Raw genomic sequence first — 24,176 nt, forward strand, 5'->3', positions numbered from 1 at the left:
GGGGACAAATGTGCCCTCAGAGTAGTTTGCCAACATTTATAAGCGTGCTTTATATAACGTGATGTATTAGAATTGTACGAATCTGACATAATCGTAAACGTGTGCTATGATTTGCTTGTTTGAAATGTTTTAGCTTAGCATAACTTTAGTGGAGGCTTTGGCCTAGTTGCCTGTCTCACGATTTAGATGCTCGTGTTTTTCCAACGTGCTAATAAAAGTGTATTCTTGCTTGAAGCTGTACTTTTCCAGTGAGATCGTTCACATGCTTATCTTTAAGGTTTCGTGCCAGCCTGGCATCTTCTTCTTTGCTCCAAGGTCAATCTGCAGGTGCAGACAATGGACGCTCTGAAAGTGAGTTAATTGGTAAAATATGTTGCAACTTACGTTCCCGACTCCAAGGATAATGTATGCCTAGGTAGAAGCTTGTGAACTGTAGTTTTTGATTGGACAATTTGAAGCCAACCTATGAACCCTCCAATGGAAGACCCTACTGGATTTGAACTGTTGTCTATTTAAACCAGGTGCACGAGAGGAAAGCAGCCATTATTGGACATGAGTCGTTACCAGCCATTATTAGCCCATTACGAACTTTACCAGCCATTGCCCGCCATTTGCAGGACTTTGCAGCTATTATGGCCCACTTTGCTGCGATGCCATTTTGAAAGAGACTTTGATGCTTTCTCTAATCGAGAGAAAGAGACTTTAAGTAATTCTCGCCCTAGAGACTTCAACTTTGATTCGTCCCTTTGCATGAAGTAATAGTTTTGTCCCTTTGCCGCTGAGAGGCAATTGCCCCGTCCACCCTGCCCCTTTTCCCCCGTCCCATGCTGATCGAAACTGGTACCTGTGAGACGAAGACTTCCTTGAATGCTGATTGAATTTGGTAAATATGAAAGGAAATTGTACAATTGCATTGTGTTTCTTTTAGGTAACCAACTGCTGATTTTTGATAAGAGCCCTAGTTAGGAGTTTTCCAAATTAATGTTGCTAAATTGTTTTTGCATGAAGTCCCACATGCCGATGCTAATTTGAGGTTAGATGAGGATTCATTTGTTGCACAATGCAATTTGAGACCTTGTTATGCTGACCAATGTATGCAATTAGCTCATTACAGATTATAGTTTTAGTGATTTGCATTGCTATTATCGAATGCATTGTTATTCAAATGCTGCATAGATTGCATCTTTTCCGTCGTTATGGACAGCTATTAATGTTCATTTACATATATCATTTGGTGTTGAGACACATTTATATTGTGCTAGCTTTGTTAATATAGGGAAATAAATTCATTAACTTTGAATAAACTGGTGTGGTTATTCATGACCGAAAGGTCATGGTTCGCCGAAATGTATTCTGGATTAATTGTGAAATGTTATGTTGATCAGGGTATTGCTTATGTTCGTTATTGATTATTGATTTGATTAAATTGATTACTCTCGGGTGAAGAGAGCCCCACTTGGTCAAAAGATTCATCGACCTAAGAGCGTCCAAATACAGGTAATTTATTAGTACGGAACGCTCTATCACTATTTTTTTGTTTTTGTTTTGATGATTTCTTCAAAAGCTGTGAGCACTGGGCCTGTGAACTGAAGCTATGGCAAACAATGGCAAATTCACAAAGGAATGTGCTCCCATTGCTCACCCGTTGCCACAGTTCTCATGATGCATAAGCGCATCATGGAGGTGGCTCGAACTCACTCAGCTCTATTATAGAATATGAAACCCAGTATATGGACATTTCTAAATATTATAACCATCGTGGTAACGAAGCTATAATCTACAGGGCATGGTATAGCCACAACATGAAGTACGGAACAATAATTCACCTGTAAATGTTTGTCCACCTTGTTTTTCCCAAAATGTAAAACTCAATAAACACAGTTTAAAAAAAATGAAGACGAGTAGATTCTCAAAGATGTATGAGGAAATGTATGGCACATTTTAGCACAATGTATGGCACATATGTATTGATTACGGTGAGTGAAGCAAAAGTCTTAAAGGACGAGTCAGTTACGTCGCAAGGTGGAAACGTGGCCCAGGCATCGATGTGTTTGAGCCATCGATATGAGCTGTCTGGGCCCCCACAGCTCATGCTTTTCCTTATACTGGCGTCACAAGGATCATTCTTTTCCCCCTGTCTTAAGGGGGTGGGGGAAGGAGGAAAAGTGTAGAGTAAAGCTATGTAGAACGAGGTTATAGAAATCTTTATGTTGCCGGTAATGATCCTTGACCAAAGTTTGGCATATTTTGAACTCATAGTAACCTGGCTCTACCTTTAGTGTGATCAGTAACTGCTAATAGGCAAATATGTGCACAGCCAGTATCTAGAGTGCATAGCTCTACATAAGGACGTCTTATAGAATCCAGAAGTGCCCCATTTACACTGCAAGAGTATTAAAATGTGTTCCCTCTTCAGCCTTAGGTTTTAGGGTACAGTTCCATTGTCGAGGTTAGCTGGCAGGTTCAAGGATTGAATGCTCGAAGTAGTTTTGAAGGTTTTGTGGTCTGAAGCCTTTGTCAGAACTTGATTCCAAATCCTAGCGTCACCCTCCAGCTGGTGTGCCTTGATAGATGCAGTAAGTACACCACAAAGCAAAATTGACTGTTTTTGAGATACATGGGAGTGAAAATTGGTGCTCGTTCCAATTTACTTTTGGTGCTAGCCCACCTCAGCCCTTACCCTACCTGCAACTCTGAGGAAACCAGTTGGGACAGTATTTGTTTCTTACTGAACAGCATCTACCAACCCAGGCACCAACCATCATAGTCATGGTGCCCACCTTAATAGGACATCAATAGTTTTGTAAACAAGGCCAGTGGCACCGTGAATTTTGTGCCTGGAGTCTCCTATGCCCTTTGAGTGGTGGGTTTAAGGGTTACTTAGGATCAACAAATATGTAGATCTTTTTTTCAGATTCTTAGTAACAAAACCACTGAACTATCATGTCTTTGTCTCTGGTTTCCTTTTTTCTTTCCCTTTGTTTTTTCTTTCTTTTTTCTTACCTTCCTGAAGTCCTTCTTTCTATCCTTTCTTACTCCATGCTTTCTTTGATTCCCTTCCCTTTTCCATCTTTATTTCCTCCTTTCCATTCTTCCGTTGGGCATTCTTCAATTCTTCTTATTTTCTTTTCTCTTTTCATATTTCTTTGCTTCCTTTATGAACTCTCTGAGTTCAATTGCCACTAACTCATTTTTTTCTTTCTGATTTTAATAATTTCTCTCTGTCATCCTGTTTGGTCTCTTTGCCGTCTCCGACCCCTCCCCCGTGACCCATCGAAAGATGTCACACGGCATCTTCCGTTCTTGCAGTATATTTTAGCATCTGCCTCTGTCTTGTGACATCCAGTCTCAGAGCAAAGTTAAGAAGGGCCGTAAAAACACTTTCACATGGCCCCGGTGAAGCTGATATGGCAGATGCTTCACTATGCCCTTGCCACATCTTGAAATAAACGTTGACTGCTCACCCTCACAACCCCTCAAAAGGAAAGTATGCAAAAGGAGAAACCTGGTAATCCTACTTGAGTGGAATTGTGCTTGGGACTCCGGGCCATCAGTTGTACAGGGCATTGCTCAGCGTAGATAGTGTCTGTATGGCCCTGGAGCGGCTAACATCAGCTTTTTAAGCAGTGTATTTGGAGAAATGTGTTCCAAATATTACATTTTTCTCCATTTTCCTGGCAAGGTACGGTTGCTGAAGGAGCCCATGTAACAATCTGTTTGGGAAACGTTACCTCACTGGTTCTTTAACATTAAGTTTGCTTTTAATCTTTGTAATTTCGACTGAAACGAGGCCTTCTGCCTACTTCTCATATCCTTTGTGGGACTCAAGGCTGAGACTTGGGTAATGCCTGGGAGATCATCAGTACCCAGGGGATAGTGCCAAAGCCAGGGCCTTCTTGGTCCTTTTATGTTATCCTTGATGACCTGAGGAACAAGAATCCTCATGAAGAACTTGATCTAAACCAAATAATCGTTCCCAACCTTGCCTCTTCCTACCCTCCACCTCTGTAAGATCTCTCTGTCCTACCATGTCCCTTTTGCCTCGCTTCCTAGAAGCGCTTAATTTGAGCTGGTTGTTTCCGGTGGGGCATTCATTTGAAAAAAAAGGGGGGAAGATAAATTCTGAAAAACAGCACTAAGGGTAAAAGCAGAGACCAACAAGAGTGAGATAAAGGAGCAGCAGTGTCTGGTTGTCAATGACTCATGAACTCACACCAGTTTGAAACAGTAGTTTTGCTAATTTTATATGCAGAATTTGATTCTGCAGTTCTGACTACTTCTGACTACGTGAGCAGCCTACTATCTGGGGAAAGATTGTATCAATTCTAACTCTGAGGGTGCTGGAATTGGTTGGAGGGTGGAGAAAGATTTAGGTCTAAGAGGGGTCTGCAGACTCATTCACACCTCACCTGCTGGCTGTCAGAGCAATGCATTAGGGGGCTGGAAGCGAGTGTGTGCGAGCGCATGTCTAGTAGCGTGACTGATAACTGTGGCACCCCGAAGCAGTGCAGAGTGAGTGTGGGAGTGAATGTCTGGGCTTGACTTTTTATGGCTTTCATATCCACTGGGGAAGCTGTCCGTTCTTCCTATGACTTTATTGTTCACTGGGACTTAGAATAGCTCTGATTTCTGACTATGTATTTTGAATTTGAGCCATCATAGCATAATTTGCATTTCCCTGTACTGCTTAATTTAAGCTTTTATAATAAAATACCTTTAACTTTTTCCATGAACTAGAACTCAGCTACTCGGTGGTCCAGTTACTATTTTATTACTCTGCTTAACTAATGTTGAGCGTGATGTTGAGGAGGGTGTTCTTCAATGCAAGATCAAGGGTGATGTAACGGAACTTGTAATGTAAAGCTGGGCAATCTAAATTTTGGGGCACATCAAATTTGGGGTTTGGGGTTCTGCTCATACACCCCCAGACTAAGGAATTAACTTCTTGCCTGGGTCCCATCTGCACCTATCTGTTATCCTTGTCAGTAATCCCATTGCCTCTTCTTTGCCCACGCTGGGCATTTTCCTCCTTAGTTGTAATCTACATTCACTCTGTTAAATTTAAGGTGTATTTAGTCTGACTCTAAATTTATACTGTTAGACCTGACACGCTGATGTAGTGGTTTCCTAAACTTTTTTGCTTTTTCTAGGAGGCTTTCCTGATTCTCTTTCAGTGGCCCTTGGGCCCTGGGAACTTTCCAACTTGAGTACAGTGTGAAGGTGCGCATGAACTTCCTACATCTGTTAGAAAGCGGCTCCTGCCAGTATGTGCACACTTGCACATTGGTGTTTTCATATGTATACTGAGCCTGGCACTACTTGCCAGTATGTACACACTTGCACATTAGTGTTTTTATATATATACTGAGCCTGACACAGTAGGCCTGTATGGTCGCACTTGCACCCTTGTGGTGTTCTCAAAGCTTGTATCCGGCCTGCCCCTGCAGGATTGTGCATGCACCAGGGTACATGTGCCCACGTAGTGAAGAACATCAATGTGTGTTTTCACTACCATTGTGAGCTGCTCTGCCTATATGGTTTTTATGAGAGTTAGATGTTCTTTTACAGGATCTAGTGAGGAGACCTTCATCCATTGCTGGCATAGTTTCCCTACACTATATATTGTCACTTTACCTGAGTGTTCTGAGGACACATAGCGAGGGTCCGGCCTATTTATTCTAACCCCCCGAGGAGTTAACAAAACGAGTATGGCACACATTGGTGTCTACAGGCCACAATAGCCACCCACCAGGATGTGAAAATGATAAGTTAAATGTATCATTCTGGACCCATTCATTGAGCTGATCTTCGGACACGTCTATATACTTCTGCCATTCTTAAAATTTAGTAGGGGTGGGAATGCTAGGCGCATTCAGTTCTTTAATGTTTACTCCTAAACATCTTGTTTGTTGTACTGTTTCATTTAAAAATATCATTTGAACAGGAATCATGCATGCTCCAAATAAAGCTTCTCTTCCTTTTAGTTGCCAATATTTTGTCCCCCACACAATTTTAAGTCAATTGACTTCAACCAGTACTCATAGCTTTCTATAGCTAATCGGGAAACAAATGAATCAGAGTAAATCAATTTTGCAACTGTCAATAAAACATGTTGACTTTCCATTTCTGGCAATTCAAAATATTATGACTCAGCATTCTTGACATTGTGTCCAGAAAAATATGTACATTTCTCTGTATATGTTTTAGAACTGCCTACTGGTGGAGTCGTGCAGTGTTCCCATTGTGTATATTTAAAAATAATCTTTGGGGTACTCGTTCTGTGAATGTAATAATGCCCATAGTAATTATAACAGAACATTTCTGTTGCAGTAGAGGCAGATGTGTCGCTGAAAGTGTTGTCAACAACGACAAAATAACCAGATTCTGTTTCTGCAAAAACTGGGGCTGTGTTTTGAAAAGGAGAACTTTCTGAGTGCTCCCTTGGTGGTTCATAATAAATTACAACATCAGTTTGTGTAGAATTTTTCATTACTGATTGCAGAAGTAGTTGTAAGTGGAACCAATGAAAGCTCATTTTCCACCCTCCTCAAACTCGGAGAGGTATCAGCGTTGCTGTTGAAGACTTGTAGGGGAACATCCTGGTCTGTGGTGGGAGGGACCAGGGCACTACTCAGGAGTCCTTGAGGTCTGCTGTGCAGGATCAGTCACATGGTGTAACTTGACATTGTCAATGGACACACAGCGATTTTCTTTAGAGCCAGGCAGCGGTGGTAGAATCACAGTTCTGGTACAGTGTATTACCGTGTATCACCAGGACTGGAACCGGTGCACGATATAAAGGACAAATTACTTTTTCACAGCAATCTTTTCACGCACTAGATCCCCAAATTTAGGAATCCAGCAAGTAGATGTTACTGGCACATCCCTGATTCCAGAGGAGGCAGCATTGGCAGATGCGTTGTCATCACAGAACTGTAGTAAGTCCTGCAAGATAGTGACACGTTCATTTACGCCGCCCCCACGCCAGGACCATCAAGATCTGGAACATACATGGATGTTCCAAAAAGGCATTAGTATAATGTACGCTCCCAGAGGGACCTTCTAGGCAGATTATAAAGTTCTCTCTGGAATCTATTTAGGTGTGTAAGCCGCTACGACCCATGCCTAATACTGTAGTTGTTAAGGATTGCTTTAAGTCTCAGTTTCATTGCTCCACAACACTATTTCCCTCAGGATGAAATGGAGATGAGTAATGCAGTTGGACCCCTAACAAAGCCATGACATCCCTGTAAGTCCTTGAGGCAAAAGCAGGGCCCCGGTCTGAGTGGAAAGCCGCAACAGCATATGTACCGATAAAGACTCACAAATCTTTGTTAACAGTTCGAGTGTCAGCCGAGCGTTGTGGCTAAACCCACAGAAATCTAGAGCATGAGTCGACAGAGACTATGATGTATTTGTATGCACTATCTGGTGTCATGGGACCACAATGGTTCAAGTACACACATTGTAATGGTTTGTTGGAAATTAGGAGGGGTGTCTGCGTGGGCGTTTCACGGTGGCCCCTTTTATGTGCTGGCAGATGTCACAATAAATGACATACTGCTTGGTCTGTTTATTTAGACCTGGCCACCAATTTCATGACTGTAATATCTAAATTGCAGCCGCCACACCAGCATGGGAAGAAACAACTCCCTCATGTGCTGCTTTCACTAATGCAGGTCTTAGTTCTTTATTGTGAATTATCCCACACCTGGTATTGTTACTTGTGCATTAAACAATCCTGCCATCCGGTAGGAATATTTAGAAGGATATGCTTTAGGAAAGGGCATGCCGTCAGCCGAAGCTGCCACGGCTGCCAGTGTTTCATAATACACTTTCAGCTTAGTTACTGCACCAACAGAAGCCATAGCTACTGCTGATTTGGTGGCTTCATCAGTCAGGCTGATGTCTAGTGGATGTACAACATGGACGTTGGGTAGCGTTTCCTTCAGATCCGCTACTTTCCACCCACAGAAGTCTGTATTTAACGATGTTGTCTTTTGAAACTCTGAACCCATTTTGGCACCAGTAATGCAGATATTCATTGAAGGACTGGACACAATAGTACGAATCACAGACAATCAACATCATCTGCTCAGGATCCATATGTTCCAGTGCCATCACCAGAGCTTTGAGCTCTGCAAGTTGTGCAGTGCAATCTCTTAGAGTCTGCGTGTAGGTAGTTTGTGGATGGGACTTGTCATCCTTCATGTAACCACTCACTACTGCGCAAGCAGCAGAGTATTGATGTTTTGTTCCTATCGTTGGTGGGACTTAACCATCAGTATACAAAATGTTATGATATTGTTCTATAGCCAATGTATTTGCTGGAACTGGATACTCAAGTTCATATTGTAAGAATTCTTGGGTGTGTAGTTTGGAGTCAAAGACATAATCAACATCAGTGGTTGTCAGAGATGTTGCCCATTGAATCCAACGTGGATGTAGTGCTTTAGTGTTAGGAATGCTTGCTTTGCTGACAGCCTCAAGGGCTGGAATGGGGGAGACGACAATAATGCACTTACCCTGGGCAAGAGGTCTCTCTTTCAGGATCACCATCTGGACAGCAGTGAGAATTTTCTCAGTGGGATAAAAGCGTTGTTCAGCTGTAGAATATGTGTGTGATTTATTTGCAATTCTGACTGTCTCATCCTCATTGAATGTCACATAGGTCAAACCAGTGGCATCAGCAATTACTCTGATGACCAGATGTTTTTTATTGTCCCTTGTATGCAAGTGTTTTGCTTCAAGCATGTATTTTTGCAAAGCTTTTAGAATGCGTGTATGTACGACTTCAACATTTACCAGTAAAATCTACCTATTAAGTCGTACAATGGTTTGATGCATTGTGCATAATCTGGAATATATGTTCTGCCAAAATGTAAAAGCCCAACACTGACTGGACTTTTTTATTGTGTTTGGAGGTTTTAGTTGTGTGCACTTTTCTAAAAATTGGGGCACCAGGCTCCTGCCTTCATCCGACAAATTGTAACCCAGAAACAGGACATTCAGGAGAGCTATTTTTGTTTTTTTTAAGTTGAATTTGTAGCCGATTTCTGCAAATCCTACAATAATGCGGGCTATCCGTCTTAAATGTTGCATGAGGTCTGTGAGGTCTGTGAGATAATTGTCATCCACATAGGGCAACGCCTCAGGGTCATTGTTGTGTAAAATAGATGTTACACGAGCTGAGAACAGTCCTGGGCTGTTCTTATACCCCTGTGGGAGTTGCCAGAATTGTTTCTGAGAGCCAAGGGAGCTAAAACTTGTTAGATTCCTAATTTCAGGTGCTATGATTTGGCAGAAAAACACGTTGGATATATCTAGGGTCGTCTTGTGTTTTCTGCACACTATATTGTTCATGAGTGCTGTGCTGTATGCATTTTGCATATAGTGTCAGAACGAAAAGAGGTCTACCCTAATAACCCTACTAAACCTGGGTAGAATGAATATATTCAGAATAGCATAAGTGGAAAATAGTAGGGACAAATGCGCAAAATGACTTACTAACAATGAACTTATCAATTGGTCATTGGTAATGTATTTAAATTTGAACAAACATTTTACAGATATCCTGGACAAAAAAATCCTAAGTGACGAACAAACCTAAAGATCTCTACATGAACTTACATACAAGTATTTACAACAACCTATATACACATATGCACATTTTTTGTATCTTCATCAGTCTTCATCATGCTTTAGAAGCATGGTTAAAGATATACTAAAACTGTAATCCACATGGAAAAGAGGTGGTTGCCAATGAGATCACATCCAATAGTCCTGCTTTTCTTAAGCACTTATTTATGGGGGGATGTGAACTGTAATCCAAGTCCATATGTTAATCATTTCTCGTTATATTGCAACCTCCTTATGTAAAGGTCAACGCGTTTCGGCCCATATAAGCATAGGCCTCCTCAGGACTTATGGAGAGATAAAGACCTATAAATATTACATAAACATCAATTAGACTTAATAAATTATATAGAGAATTTAGAAAATGAGACCCTTCACCATATTGGAAAGTTGTCTGTAGTATAACACCACTGTGAATTGTTACCAGAAGGCTACTCAACACGTCTACGAATAGAAAGAAGGAAAAGAGTACCAACTTAACACGAGAGTGCTGTAATTCTGAGCACTAAGCCGATATCTAGATGGACCGAATGCTAAACATTCGAGATGTAGTTATTAGGTGTTTTAATAGCAGAGGCACACAAGTCAAACAAATTTTACTGTGGACCTCCCTAATTATCCTGTATATTTGATATTCAGACTCGTCTTGCAGTGACATGTCTTACCAACCCTCCTTATGAATTCTATAAGTCAGACAAAAACCGTATGTCAAACTGAATTCAATGGTCACTGCTCTGAAATAGTGTTACTGCTTTTAAAATCTACTATCCAATGGAGACCAGTATCAAATGCAGACAATTATAATAAAAAAGCTTACTTGACTTATTGGGGACAATCTTGCTCACGTCCTGCAGGTCGGTGTTACATCCTGCGTTTCCTGTGAGGTAAAGGAAATGCAGCGCCCGCCATCTTTAAAAAGGGGGCGGGTGAGCTAACTAAGCAGCGGCCATCTTTAGTATTGGCGCCGGTCTTAAAAAGCTTCCCGGATTAAAAGACACTGGTCATACCTGTGTCTCAGTTATTCTAATGGCCCACAAGTACCACATGGGTGCCAGCGCCTCTTCAATGGAGAAAATGTATAAAGAATTCAAAGGAACAGCCCCATGATAGCAGAGTCGATGTCTTGTTTAGGACGCCCTTAAATGAAGACAATGGCGGCTATCTTATGTACTGGCAAACTCGGGAAAGATGCTATTCCCAAACAACTTGATGAAATAAAATGATAAAAAATATAGTGGACTGCCTGTATACTCTAAACCAAATATTTGTCACTTACTAAGTTAACTAACAAGAAAGGAAAAAAATCGAAAAGTATTCAAAGGAACTGCCAAATAATAGCAAAGTCAATATCTTATTCAGAACAGCCTCATATGGAGACAATGGCGACCATCTTATGTACAGGCAAACTGGGGAAAGCCACTTTTCCCAAACAACATGATGAAAAAATCGAGTAGTGGACTGCCTGTCTTCTCCAAACTTAATCTTTATCACTTACTTAGTTAACTAACAAGGTCTTATTGCATGAGAATAAAGATTATAAATCAAATCGCGAAGTCAGAAAAAGGGGGGGAGCTATCGTAATGCCACCATACCTGAAACAGTTATAAGCTGGCACGTGAAAGACTGTATAAGGGGTGTGAGTGTGGCGAACTGATTGACACTCTGTCCTTACTTACAAGTACATTCAGGTGTTTCTCCTATTAGAAATTGAAACACAGCCTTATCGTGGAAAAGAGAAATCTTCACAAGAATATACAAAAAGCGCGCAATGGGTTCATGAGTCTAGACATACGTTGCGTATTATAGAGTGCAACTGATTCTCAAACATTTCTATTAATGCATCCTATATAATAGAATCTTATACATTCCGATGGATCAAACGTTAAATTAAAGACCACAGTTCATCTTGGTCGTTAAGTCCACATCTTGCAGTCACATATTTCTCGATGAGTCTTGCCTCCGTCATACTCAATTTACTCTGTACTCCCAGACCCGCCTTGCCCGAGTGAATAACTTGCAACACTGTCCACCAGATCTCTTCAGGTTTATGTTTAAATTCTTCATAATGTTCAACCAGAGAAGCACCTCTAATGCTGCACTTGATTCTAAATCTGTGTTGAAGAATTCTCGTTTTGACTGCTTGCGATGTTTGTCCTATATACACAAGGTCACACGGGCATTTAATACAATATACCACATTTTCAGTGTTACAATTGGAAAACCACTTTTGTTGGTGTACTTGACCATTTATTTTTATTTCATTAGTATCATGCGTGAACCGGCAGGCCACGCAGTTTTGGCATCTGTAGTGACCTTTTACAGGGGGCAGTCGTAGCACTGACCTCAGATCTTTGTTGTTTTTCGTCTGAGTGACGAAGGGTTTGAGGAAAGTGTCGACAAACTGGGCCAGTGGTTCTAACATAGAGCCGCATGCGGAAATGATAGGTCTGTCCAGCGGATTTAGTTCATTTTTGTGAATTTTTTGTAAGATGTAGAAGCAGGGTATCCTCCTGTCATTATAGTTTAGGAAATCATACTCCTTTTTACTTATCCATTTGTTAATCAGTGATTCTTTTGTAATAGACATGATTTTGTGGGGTAACTCTTTGAAAAAGTCTTCTTGAATAACCCAGAATTGGTTTATGTTCTTTGACTGCCTCCTAACTTCTTGATCATATTGGTTTTTGTCCCATATTACTATCCCACCTCCTTTGTCTGCAGGTGTGATGATTATTTCCTAAATATTAGCCAAACTTTGGATGGCTTCTTTTTCTGCCTTAGTGCAATTAGGTTTAAAAAATATATTTTTGGTGTTAAGACTATATATTTCCCTTAGCACTTTATCTTCCAAGACCAGTAATTCCTTTGGCATGTCATTTTTCTGGGGGCAAAATGAGGATTTTAGTCTAAGGCCACTCTCGTTTTCCTGTGTCTCCATAGGAGAGTTGGCAAAAAAGGCCTTCAGTCTGAGTTTACATATAAATCTCAAAACCTTGATCTTACTGTCAACTGGATTTTGAATTTTAAGGGGAACAAAGGAAAGCCCTTTATTCATAAGTTGGATTTCTGAGGGGGATAATGAGTATGATGACAAATTGTATAGCAGGCATAATGCCTTTATTGCTGTTTATCGTCTGTATGTTCTCCGTTGCGTGTGGAAGATCCCTTGGTCTTGATATTGAACCCTCGGGGTGCCTCCTTATCCACGTCTGCCAAAAAAAGGTTGCATCCCTGTAAGTTGTGGATTGGGGGAACAGGACCCTGATTGTCTTGTTCAGAATCAGATGACGTTTCAGAAAAAGTAATAAATCTCCTTCTAGATCTAGTTTGGTATTGGAAATTTAGATTATTGGGATTATTGTTCTTATAAAAGTCTTCTTGAAGGTAGGGATAAGTGTTTGTTAAACTAAAGTTTCGGATATCTCTGGCCACCTTTGAAGTTTTTTGATTCACTGTGTGGGTTTTGAACTCACTAATCGTTTTACTAACACTTACTAAAAGTGCTTTTGCGTCCTTAATATTGTTATCGTTTAAAATTTCCTGTTCCAACTCTTCAATTTCTTTTAGTTCAGCCTCTCTAACCCTAAATGCGGTTTCAATAGATAAGGCTAGCCAGTCTCTGGAGCATTTTGTTCCTGCCCCACTAAATAGGGAAAAGTAAGTTTTATCAAAAATAAATATCACCAGGATATTTTTCACTTGTAATCCTAAGGGAATTGTATTATTTTTAAGGTGTGCTAACAAAACCTGTGCGTGAAGTTGGGTTCTAATGTTCTTCTTTTTAAATTGTTTTAATCTTTCTAGTTTGTCAAGTCTTAGTGTTTCGTTTGGAGTTTGATTTCCACTCAAAAGTGAAGGGTAATCTAATAATTTTGTGATTTCAGCCTCTGAGTAACTAACCATATATGATTCCGACATTATTAGTCCTAGGAGCACTTAGGGGGTTTTCCACAATCAAAGTCACTCCTAAATCCCTATTGTCAGGAGGAGAAGTAGTCCATATAAATGACTACATTTTCTGATGCCCCACACCTTACAAGGTGTAACTCAGTAGTTTCAGAACGAAAAGGGGTCTACCCTAATAACCCTACTAAACCTGGGTAGAATGAATATATTCAAAATAGCATAAGTGTTAAATAGTAGGAACAATGCGCAAAATGACTTACTCACAATTAATTTATCAATTGGTCATTGGTAATGTATTTAAATTTGAACAAACATTTTACAGATATCCTCGACAAAAAAATCCTAAGTGACGAACAAACTCAAAGATCTCCTCATGAACATATATACAAGTATTTACAACAAGCTATATACACATGCACATTTTTTGTATCTTCATCAATCTCCATCATGCTTTAGAAGCCTGGTTAAAGATATACCAAAACTGTAATCCACATGGAAAAGAGATGGTTGCCAATGAGATCACATATAGTCCTGCTTTTCTTAAGCACTTATTTATGGAGGGATGTGAACTGTAATCCAAGTCCATATGTTAATAATTTCTCGTTATATGGCAACCTCCTTATGTAAAGGTCGATGCATTTTGGCCCATATAAGTGTGGGCCTCCTCAGGACTTATGGAGAGATAAAGACCTATAAATATTACATAAACATCAATTAGACTTAATACATGATATAGAGAATTTTGAAAATGAGACCCTTCACCATATTGGAAAGTTGTCTGTAGTATAACACCACTGTGAATTGTTACCAGAAGGCTACTCAACATGTCTATGAATAGAAAGAAGAGTGTACCAACTTAACACCGAGAGTGCTGTAATTCTGAGCACTAAACCGATATCTAGATGGACCGAATGCTAAACATTCGAGATGTAGTTATTAGGTGTTTTAATAGCAGAGGCACACAAATCAAACAAATTTACTGTGGACCTTCCTAATTATCCTGTATATTTGATATTCAAACTCGTCTTGTAGTGACATGTTTTACCAAGCCGCCTCATGAATTCTATACGTCAGACAAAAACCATATGTCAAACTGAATTCAACGGTCACTGCTCTGAAATAGTGTTACTACTTTTCAAATCTACTATCCAATGGAGACAGTATCAAATGCAGACAATTATCATAAAAAGCTTACTTGACTTATGGGGGCAATCTTGCTCGTATCCTGCAGGTCGGCATTACATCCCGCGTTTCCTGTACGGTAAAGGAAATGCGGTGCCCGCCATCTTTAAAAAGCGGGCGGGAGAGCTAACTATGTGGTGGCCATCTTTAGTATTGCCACCGGTCTTAAAAAGCTTCCCGGATTAAAAGACACCGGTCGTACCTGTGTCTCAGTTATACTAATGGGCCCACAAGTACCACATGGTGGCCAGCGACTCTTCAATGGAGAAAATGTCAAAAGAATTCAAGGGAACAGCCTCATGATAGCAGAGTCAATGTCTTGTTTAGAACGCCCTTAAATGAAGACAATGGCGGCCATCTTATGTACTGGCAAACTCGGGAAAGACGCCATTCCCAAACAACTTGATGAAATAAAATGGTACAAAAATATAGTGGACTGCCTGTATACTCTAAACCAAATATTTGTCACTTACTAAGTTAACTAACAAGAAATGAAAAAAATCGAAAGTATTCAAAGGAACTGCAAAATAATAGCAAAGTCAATATCTTATTCAGAACAGCCTCATATGGAGACAATGGCGGCCATCCTATGTACAGGCAAACCGGGGAAAGCCACTTTTCCCAAACAACATGATGAAAAAATCGAGTAGTGGACTGCCTGTCTTCTCTAAACTGAATCTTAATCACTTACTTAGTTAACTAACAAGGTCTTATTGCATGAGAATAAAGATTATAAATCAAATCACAAAATCAGAAAAAGGGGTGGGGGAGCTATCCTAATGCCACCATACCTGAAACACTTATAAACTGACACGTGAAAGACTGTATAAGGGGTGTGAGTGTGGCGAACTGATTGACACTCTGTCCTCACTTACAAGTATATTCAGGTGTTTCTCCTATTAGAAATTGAAACACAGCCATATTGTTGAAAAGAGAAATCTTCATCTGAATATACAAGTTATAGGAGTAGCCATGGGCTATAGCTTTGCTCCAGAGATAGGAAACCTCCTCATGGATTATTTTGAGAGAATATGGATATATCCCTCCTCTAACCCATACAAAGATAATATCATAAAGTGGTTTAGATACATAGATGACATATTCATGATTTGGGAAGGCAAGAAAGAACAGTTGTCTGCTTTCCACGACTGGCTTAATCGATGTACCCTAATCACCGTTTACGTAATATTTACAGGTCTTTATCTCTCCATAAGTCCTGAGGAGGCCCACACTTATATGGGCCGAAATGCGTCAACCTTTACATAAGGAGGTTGCAATATAACGAGAAATTGTTGACATATGGACTTGGATTACAGTTCACATCCCTCCATAAATAAGTGATTAAGAAAAGCAGGACTATTGGATGTGATCTAATTGGCAACCATCTCTTTTCCATGTGGATTACAGTTTTAGTATATCTTTAACCACGCTTCTAAAGCATGATGGAGATTGATGAAGATACAAAAATTTTGCATATGTGTATATAGGTTGTTGTAAATACTTGTATGTAAGTTCATGTAGAGATCTTAAAGTTCGTTCGTCACTTAGGATTTTTTGGTCCAGGATATCTGTAAAATGTTTGTTCAAATTTAAATACATCACCAATGACCAATTGATAAGTTTATTGTGAGTAAGTCATTTTGCGCATTTGTCCCTGCTATTTACTACTTTATGCTATTCTGAATATATTCATTCTACCCAGGTTTAGTAGGGTTATTAGGGTAGACCCCTTTTCGTTCTGACACTATTGAGTTACACCTTGTAAGGTGTGGGGCATCAGGAAATGTAGTCATTTATATGGACTACTTCTCCTCCTGATAATAGGGATTTAGGAGTGACTTTGATTGTGGACAACCTCCTACGATGAATAATGTCTGAACCATATATGGTTAGTTACTCAGAGGCTGAAATCACTAAATTATTAGAGTACCCTTCACTTTTGAGTGGAAATCAAGCTCCAAATAAAACACCGAGACTAGACAAACTAGAAAGATTAAAACAATTGAAAAAGAAGAACGTTAGAACCCAACTTCACGCACAGGTTTTGTTAGAACACCTTAAAAATAATACAATTCCCTTAGGATTACAAGTGAAAAATATCCCAGTGATATTTATTTTTGATAAATCATACTTGTCCCAATTTAGTGGGGTAGGAACAAAATGCTCCAGAGACTGCATAGCCTTATCTATTGAAACCGCATTCAGGGTTAGCGAGGCTGAACTAAAAGAAACTGAAGAGTTGGAACAAGAAATTTTAAACAATAACACTATCAAGGACGCACAAACACTTTTAGTAAGTGTTAGTAAAACGATTAGTGACTTCAAAACCCACACAGTAAATCAAAAAACTTCAAAGGTGTTCAGAGATATCCAAAACTTTAGTTTAACAAACACTTATCCCTACCTGAAAGAAGACTTTTATAAGTACAATAATCCCAATACTCTAAATCTACAATACCAAACTAGATCTAGAAGGAGATTTATTACTTTTTCTGACACGTCATCTGATTGAACAAGACAATCAGGGTCCTGTTCCCCCTAATCCACAATTTACAGGGGCGCAACCTTTTTTTGGCAGAGGTGGATGCCGCGGAAGGGGAAGAGGCACCCCGAGGGGTCAAAATCAAGACCATGGGATCTACCGCACGCGACAGAGAACATGCAGACGATAAACAGCAATAAAGACATTATGTCTATATACAACTTGTCACCATACTCATTATCCCCCTCAGAAATCCAAGTTATGAATAAAGAACTTTCCTTTGTTCCCCTTAAAATTCAAAATCCAGTTGACAGTAAGATCGAGGTTTTGAGATTTTTACGTAAACTCAGACTGAAGGCCTTTTTTGCCAACTCTCCTATGGAGACACAGGAGAATGAGAGTGGCCTTAGACTAAAATCCTCATTTTGCACACAAACAAATGACATGCCAAAGGAATTACTGGTCTTTGAAGATATAGTGCTATGGGAAATAGATAGTCTCAACACCAAAAAGATATTTTTTAAACCTAATTGCACTAAGGCAGAAAAAGAAGCCATCCAAAGCTTGGCTAATAATCAGGAAATAATCATCAAACCTGCAGACAAAGGAGGTGGGATAGTAATATGGGACAAAGACCAATATGATCAAGAAGTTAGGAGGCAGTTAAATAACATAAACCACTACCGGGTTATTCAAGAAGACATTTTCAAAACGTTACCCCACTAAATCATGTCTGTTACAAAAGAAGCACTGATTAACGAATGGATAAGTAAAAAGGAGTATGAGTTCCTAAGCTATAAGGACGGGAGGATACCCTGCTTCTACATCTTACCAAAAATTCACAAAAATGAACTAAATCTGCCGGGCAGACCTTTCATTTCCGCATGCGGCTCTATGTTAGAACCACTGGCCCAGTTTGTTGACACTTTCCTCAAACGCTTCGTCACGCAGACAAAAGCATTTGTCCGTGACTCGACGGATATGATTAATAAAATAGAAAACTTGTCTTTTGACGAAGATAGACAAATTTTGGTGACCTTAGATATCAAAGCCCTCTATACAAATATCCCCCAAGACGAAGCATTTGAGGTGGTGAGGCAAGTGTTAGAATCACGCCTACCTCCTTTTAAGGCTCCCACTGAGTTTTTAATGTCTTTAGTCACTCTCTGTCTCAAAAAAAAACTTTTTTATGTATCAAGAGACCTTTTATCTACAAGTTAAAGAAGTAGACATGGGCTGCAGCTTTGCTCCAGAGATAGCAAACCTAGTCATGGATTATTTTGAGAGAAAATGGATATATCCCTCCTCTAACCCACACAAAGATAATATCACAAATTGGTTTAGATACATAGATGACATATTCATGATTTGGGAAGGCAAGAAAGAACAGTTATCTGTTTTCCAAGACTGGCTTAATCACCGTACCTTAAACCTTAAATTTACACTTAATCGTGATATCAAGAAAATGAATTTCCTTGATCTATGGGTAATAGCAGAAGCAGGTTTCCTAAGAGTGAGCCTATATAAAAAAACAACTGACCGTAATACTTTGCTCCATTTCACAAGCAGTCATCCCAGGACTCTAAAAGAGAATTTGCCGTATGGCCAGTTTCTATGTATCAGAAGGAATTGTAGCAACAAGGAAGACTACTCCGAGAACTCTGCGGAACTAGTAAATAAACTGATAGATAGAGGATACCCCAAAAAGCTAGTCAAGAAGGTGTTAAAAAGAGCCTGGTTTACTCCGAGGGAATCGCTTTTAACCCCTAAACAAAAAAAAGAGGGTACACCTTTAACATGTGTTATGACTTATAGTCCAAGAGCTAACAAAATTAGATCTATCATAGAGAGGAACTGGAAGATAATAAATAGACTAGGAATTGAAAGACCACTGTTTTCTTTTAAGAAAGCTGAAAATATACGAAACAGATTGGTGAGAGCATCCCAGCCAAGGACCAAAAACAACAAAGATTTGAGGTCAATGCTACAACTGCCCCCTGTAAAAGGTCACTACAGATGCCAAAATTGCGTGGCCTGCCGGTTCACACATGATATTAATGAAATAAAAATAAATGTTCAAGTACACCAACAAAGGTGTTTTTCCAATTGTAACACTAAAAATGTGGTATATTGTATTAAATGCCCGTGTGACCTTGTGTATATAGTACAAACATCGCAAGCAGTCAAAACGACAATTCTTCAACACAGATCTAGAATCAAGTGCTGCATTAGAGGTGCTCCTCTGGTTGAACATTATGAAGAATTTAAACATAAACCTGAAGACATCTGGTGGACAGTGTTGCAAGTCATTCACTCGAGCAAGGCGGGTCTGGGAGTACAGAATAAATTGAGTATGATGGAGGCAAGACTCATCGAGAAATATGGGACTGCAAGATGTGGACTTAACGACTAAGATGAACTGTGGTGTTTCATTTAACGTTTGATCCATCGGAATGTATAAGATTCTATTATATAGGATGCATTAATAGAAATGTTTAAGAATCAGTTGCACTCTATAATACGCAATGTATGTCTAGACTCATGAACCCATTGCGCGCTTTTTGTATATTCAGGTGAAGATTTCTCTTTTCAACGATAAGGCTGTGTTTCAATTTCTAATAGGAGAAACACCTGAATGTACTTGTAAGTGAGGACAGAGTGTCAATCAGTTCGGCACACTCACACACCTTATACAGTCTTTCACGTGCCAGCTTATAACTGTTACAGGTATGGTGGCATTACGATAGCTCCCCCCCTTTTTCTGATTTCGCGATTTGATTTATAATCTTTATTCTCATGCAATAAGACCTTGTTAGTTAACTAAGTAAGTGATAAAGATTAAGTTTAGAGAAGACAGGCAGTCCACTACTCGATTTTTTCATCATGTTTGGGAAAAGTGGCTTTCCCCGGTTTGCCTGAACATAAGATGGCCGCAATTGTCTCCATATGAGGCTATTCTGAATAAGATATTGACTTTGCTATTATTTGGCAGTTCCTTTGAATACTTTCGATTTTTTAAATTTCTTGTTAGTTAACTTAGTAAGTGACAAATATTTGGTTTAGAGTATACAGGCAGTCCACTATATTTTTTTATCATTTTATTTCATCAAGATGTTTGGGAATAGCGTCTTTCCCGAGTTTGCCAGTACATAAGATGTTCTAAACAAGACATCGACTCTGCTATCATGGAGCTGTTCCTTTGAATTCTTTTGACATTTTCTCCATTGAAGAGGCCCTGGCCGCGATGTTGTACTTGTGGACCCATTAGTATAACTGAGACACAGGTACAACCAGTGCCTTTTAATCCGGGAAGCTTTTTAAGACCAGCGCCAATACTAAAGATGGCCGCCACTTAGTTAGCTCTCCTGCCCCCTTTTTAAAGATGGCGGGCGCTGCATTTCCTTTACCCTCAGGAAACGCGGGATGTAACGCCGACCTGCAGGACGTGAGCAAGATTGCCCCAATAAGTCAAGTGAGCTTTTTATGATAATTGTCTGCATTTGATACTGGTCTCCATTGGATAGTAGATTTTAAAAACAGTAACACTATTTTAGAGCAGTGACCGTTGAATTCAGTTTGATATACAGTTTTTGTCGGACTTATAGAATTCATGAGGCGGCTTGGTAAACATTTCACTACAAGACGAGTTTGAATATAAAATATACAGGATAATTAGATAGGTCCACAGTAAATTTGTTTGACTTGAGTGCCTCTGCTATTAAAACACCTAATAACTACATCTCGACTGTTTAGCATTCAGTCCATCTAGATATCGGTTTAGTGCTCAGAATTACAGCACTCTCGGTGTTAAGTTGGTACTCTCTTCCTTCTATTCGTAGACGTGTTGAGTAGCCTTCTGGTAACAATTCACAGTGGTTTTATACTACAGACAACTTTCCAATATGGTGAAGGGTCTCATTTTCAGAATTCTCTATATAATTTATTAAGTCTAATTGCTGTTTCTGTAATATTTATAGGTCTTTATCTCTCCATAAGTCCTGAGGAGGCCCACACTTATATGGGCTGTAAAACGTCGACCTTTACACAAAGAGATTGCAATATAAGGAGAAATTATTAACATATGGACTTGGATTACAGTTCACATCCCTCCATAAATAAGTTCTTAAGAAAAGAAGGACAATTGGATGTGATCTCATTGGCAACCATCTCTTTTCCATGTGGATTACAGTTTTAGTACATCTTCAACCACGCTTCTAAAGCATGATGACGATTGATGAAGATACAAAAAAATGTGCATATGTGTATATAGGTTGTTGTAAATACTTGTATGTAAGTTCATGTAGAGATCTTTAAGTTTGTTCGTCACTTAGGACTTTTTTGTCCAGGATATCTGTAAAATGTTTGTTCAAATTTAAATACATTACCAATGACCAATTGATAAGTGCATTGTGAGTAAGTAATTTTGCACATTTGTCCCTACTATTTACCACTTATGCTATTCTGAATATGTGTGCATTTTGCATGGCAAATGTTTTTGTGTGACTATTTAAATGTCTGTAGTCTAAGACTATTCATGGGGTTTAGCGACTGGAAATAATGGATTATTCATGGATGAGTCTGAGGGTTCAATAACACCCTGGAACTCCAATTGGTTGAGGATTACCCTCACCGGTGCCTTAGCATCATATTTTATTGGATATTGAGGTTGCAGTTGGGATTTTATTGGTTTTACGTGGTAGGGGGATTCTTTGTCCCATCCTACGTGGTTGCAATATAAAGTGGGTGTCTGGGCCAATGCCTAATCAATGGCATGCATTTCAACAAGTTTACTGAGAACAAGGGGCGAGAAGGATTTTTCAATCACATCCTCTCCATAAGGGAGATTGCGGATGAATTCTGGTAGCCAATCTTTTTCAGCCAGACAAATATCATAAATAGAGACAATGCAGTCCCAAAAGATAGCATCAATTATGCATTTAATGTCCCCTTCTAACTGACTAGTTACTCTGTACACGCTATCGGGTGTGTAGACACTCATGCCTGCAGTCTCATCTTATAAGAAGTCATCAGTTGCTTTCACTCTAGATGCTCTTGAATACCCTGACGAACTATTGTGACCTCGGCTGCACTGTCAAGCAGTGCCAGTGCCCGCTTCCTGTTCTTCAGTAAAGCCCTCTTCTTGAGTGGCATGTCAAACTGTAATCTCTGCCACGTTTTTCTTTTTAAATTGGGTATTTTGTTGGGGAAGCTTCTCTTCTTTCTCGGTTTCACATACTCAGTTCGCTGCTCTGACCGCCCACCTCTCACAATGCATTTTTCAGGTGAGTCCTGAAAAGAATGAGATTGGCATGTATCAGTAAATTAATATCTATCAGCCATTTTTATATTATCCCTATTTCTAAGGTTATACCTATTTTGTGTGGTCTCTGTCTCTTCAGGTGCTTACTTGGTAGTATCCTTATTAGATCTGCCTTGAAATTGTAGTTTAATCGGTCTGGCCCCCAAACTATCTCGACCAATACTAGAATAGGTCTCTGCGATAATCTTTGGTAGGTCCCGTTCTTGATCCTGTGGAGGAACATCACAGAGCTGCATACGCACAGCTAGTGCAACTGCTTACCCTTTAAGATTACTAAATATGATTGAAGATACCATGGCACAATTGCCCATTAATTGCATCCCCAAATCCAGGGCCGGGGCAGCCCCGTATACATCTTGAATTTGTTTTAAAACCTCTGGAAGATTGGCAAATGTTGGTGTACGTGTGAGGTAGTATAGAGCGCGGCAAATACCGTGCCCCGTGTATTGCAGTTATCAACTGTGGGGACCATCCCGAAAAGCAAGCACACAGTGAGAATTCTATGTTTATCCTGAGGTCCTGTATGAGGAAAAACTGCTTCCAGTGCATTTATTTTTTGAGCTAACCAAAACGGGAATTTCCTCCAGCTTGGTGGGTACTTTACCCATGATCGAATGTACAGTCACAGGATTTATGCCTGGCATGACCGCATGTTGTTGCACTGGGGCAGCACGTGCTAGGTTAGTAATTAATGATTGCATAAGAAACTGTACTAATAATCTGTATATCGTCGTGAGCTCTATATATAGGCGAAGAACCTCTGCTACCGCTAAGGTTGCTGCTTCAGAGTGTGGTGGTTAAGTGGCCAATAAAGGCCAGGTCGGGCCATCATTGCTCAGAGACCCTTACATAACATGTAATATTGTATGTGGTAGGGTGCCATCAAGCCAGTTGTTATGGTCTTGATAAGATAAAGGTATCTCTAAATATGCATATGCTCCATATTGTGCAGGCATGTTTGCAGGTGTATAGTGGTGAAATGTATTTGTGTTCTCATCCACTGCTGGAAAGGTGACCCACGAATTAAAAAATTCTGTTCTATAGGTTGGATGAGCCTCAACAACAAATGTAACTGGACCATCCAGGTCGTTAGGCCATTTGCCAGTAAATGTGAAGTAAGGGGTGGTCGCATATTTACTGCAATTGATAGCCATTGTGGGTTCCCCATTTTAATGGTAGATGCATGTTTGGAGATAAAGACACCTAGTGGGATTTGGTCCTTTTAAGGTTCAAGCTTGAACAACCTACAGCTCAAGATAGGTACTACCTATGTAGCTGAGGATTAAATCCTCAATACCACGGACGTCTCCGTATATAGAATTGAGGTGTCTTTAGCCTTAAATGAGACAGAGATTCTTAGGAGGATCCAAATATTAGTGCCTGAACAAACGTTGGTGGTGCCATGTCACGTAGGTTCTCATTATGCTAAGTAGGCTACTGGATTTGGGAGACAGGATCACATGGATTGTGGCTACTAAGTAGAATTCCACACCACATGACGCCTGTCGGCCTAATCCAGGTTCTCCAGCTAACTAGCAGCGCCTCATCTCTGGTCGAGATGATTGTGGTAACCGGGCGCATGACAAGAAGACTCCTCAGGGGAATCGTGGTTGATCAGATCCCATCTCTTTCTCTCAGTTACCAAAAAGT

The sequence above is a fragment of the Pleurodeles waltl genome, chromosome 7 (genome assembly GCF_031143425.1).
Source record: "Pleurodeles waltl isolate 20211129_DDA chromosome 7, aPleWal1.hap1.20221129, whole genome shotgun sequence".
Taxonomy (NCBI): domain Eukaryota; kingdom Metazoa; phylum Chordata; class Amphibia; order Caudata; family Salamandridae; genus Pleurodeles; species Pleurodeles waltl.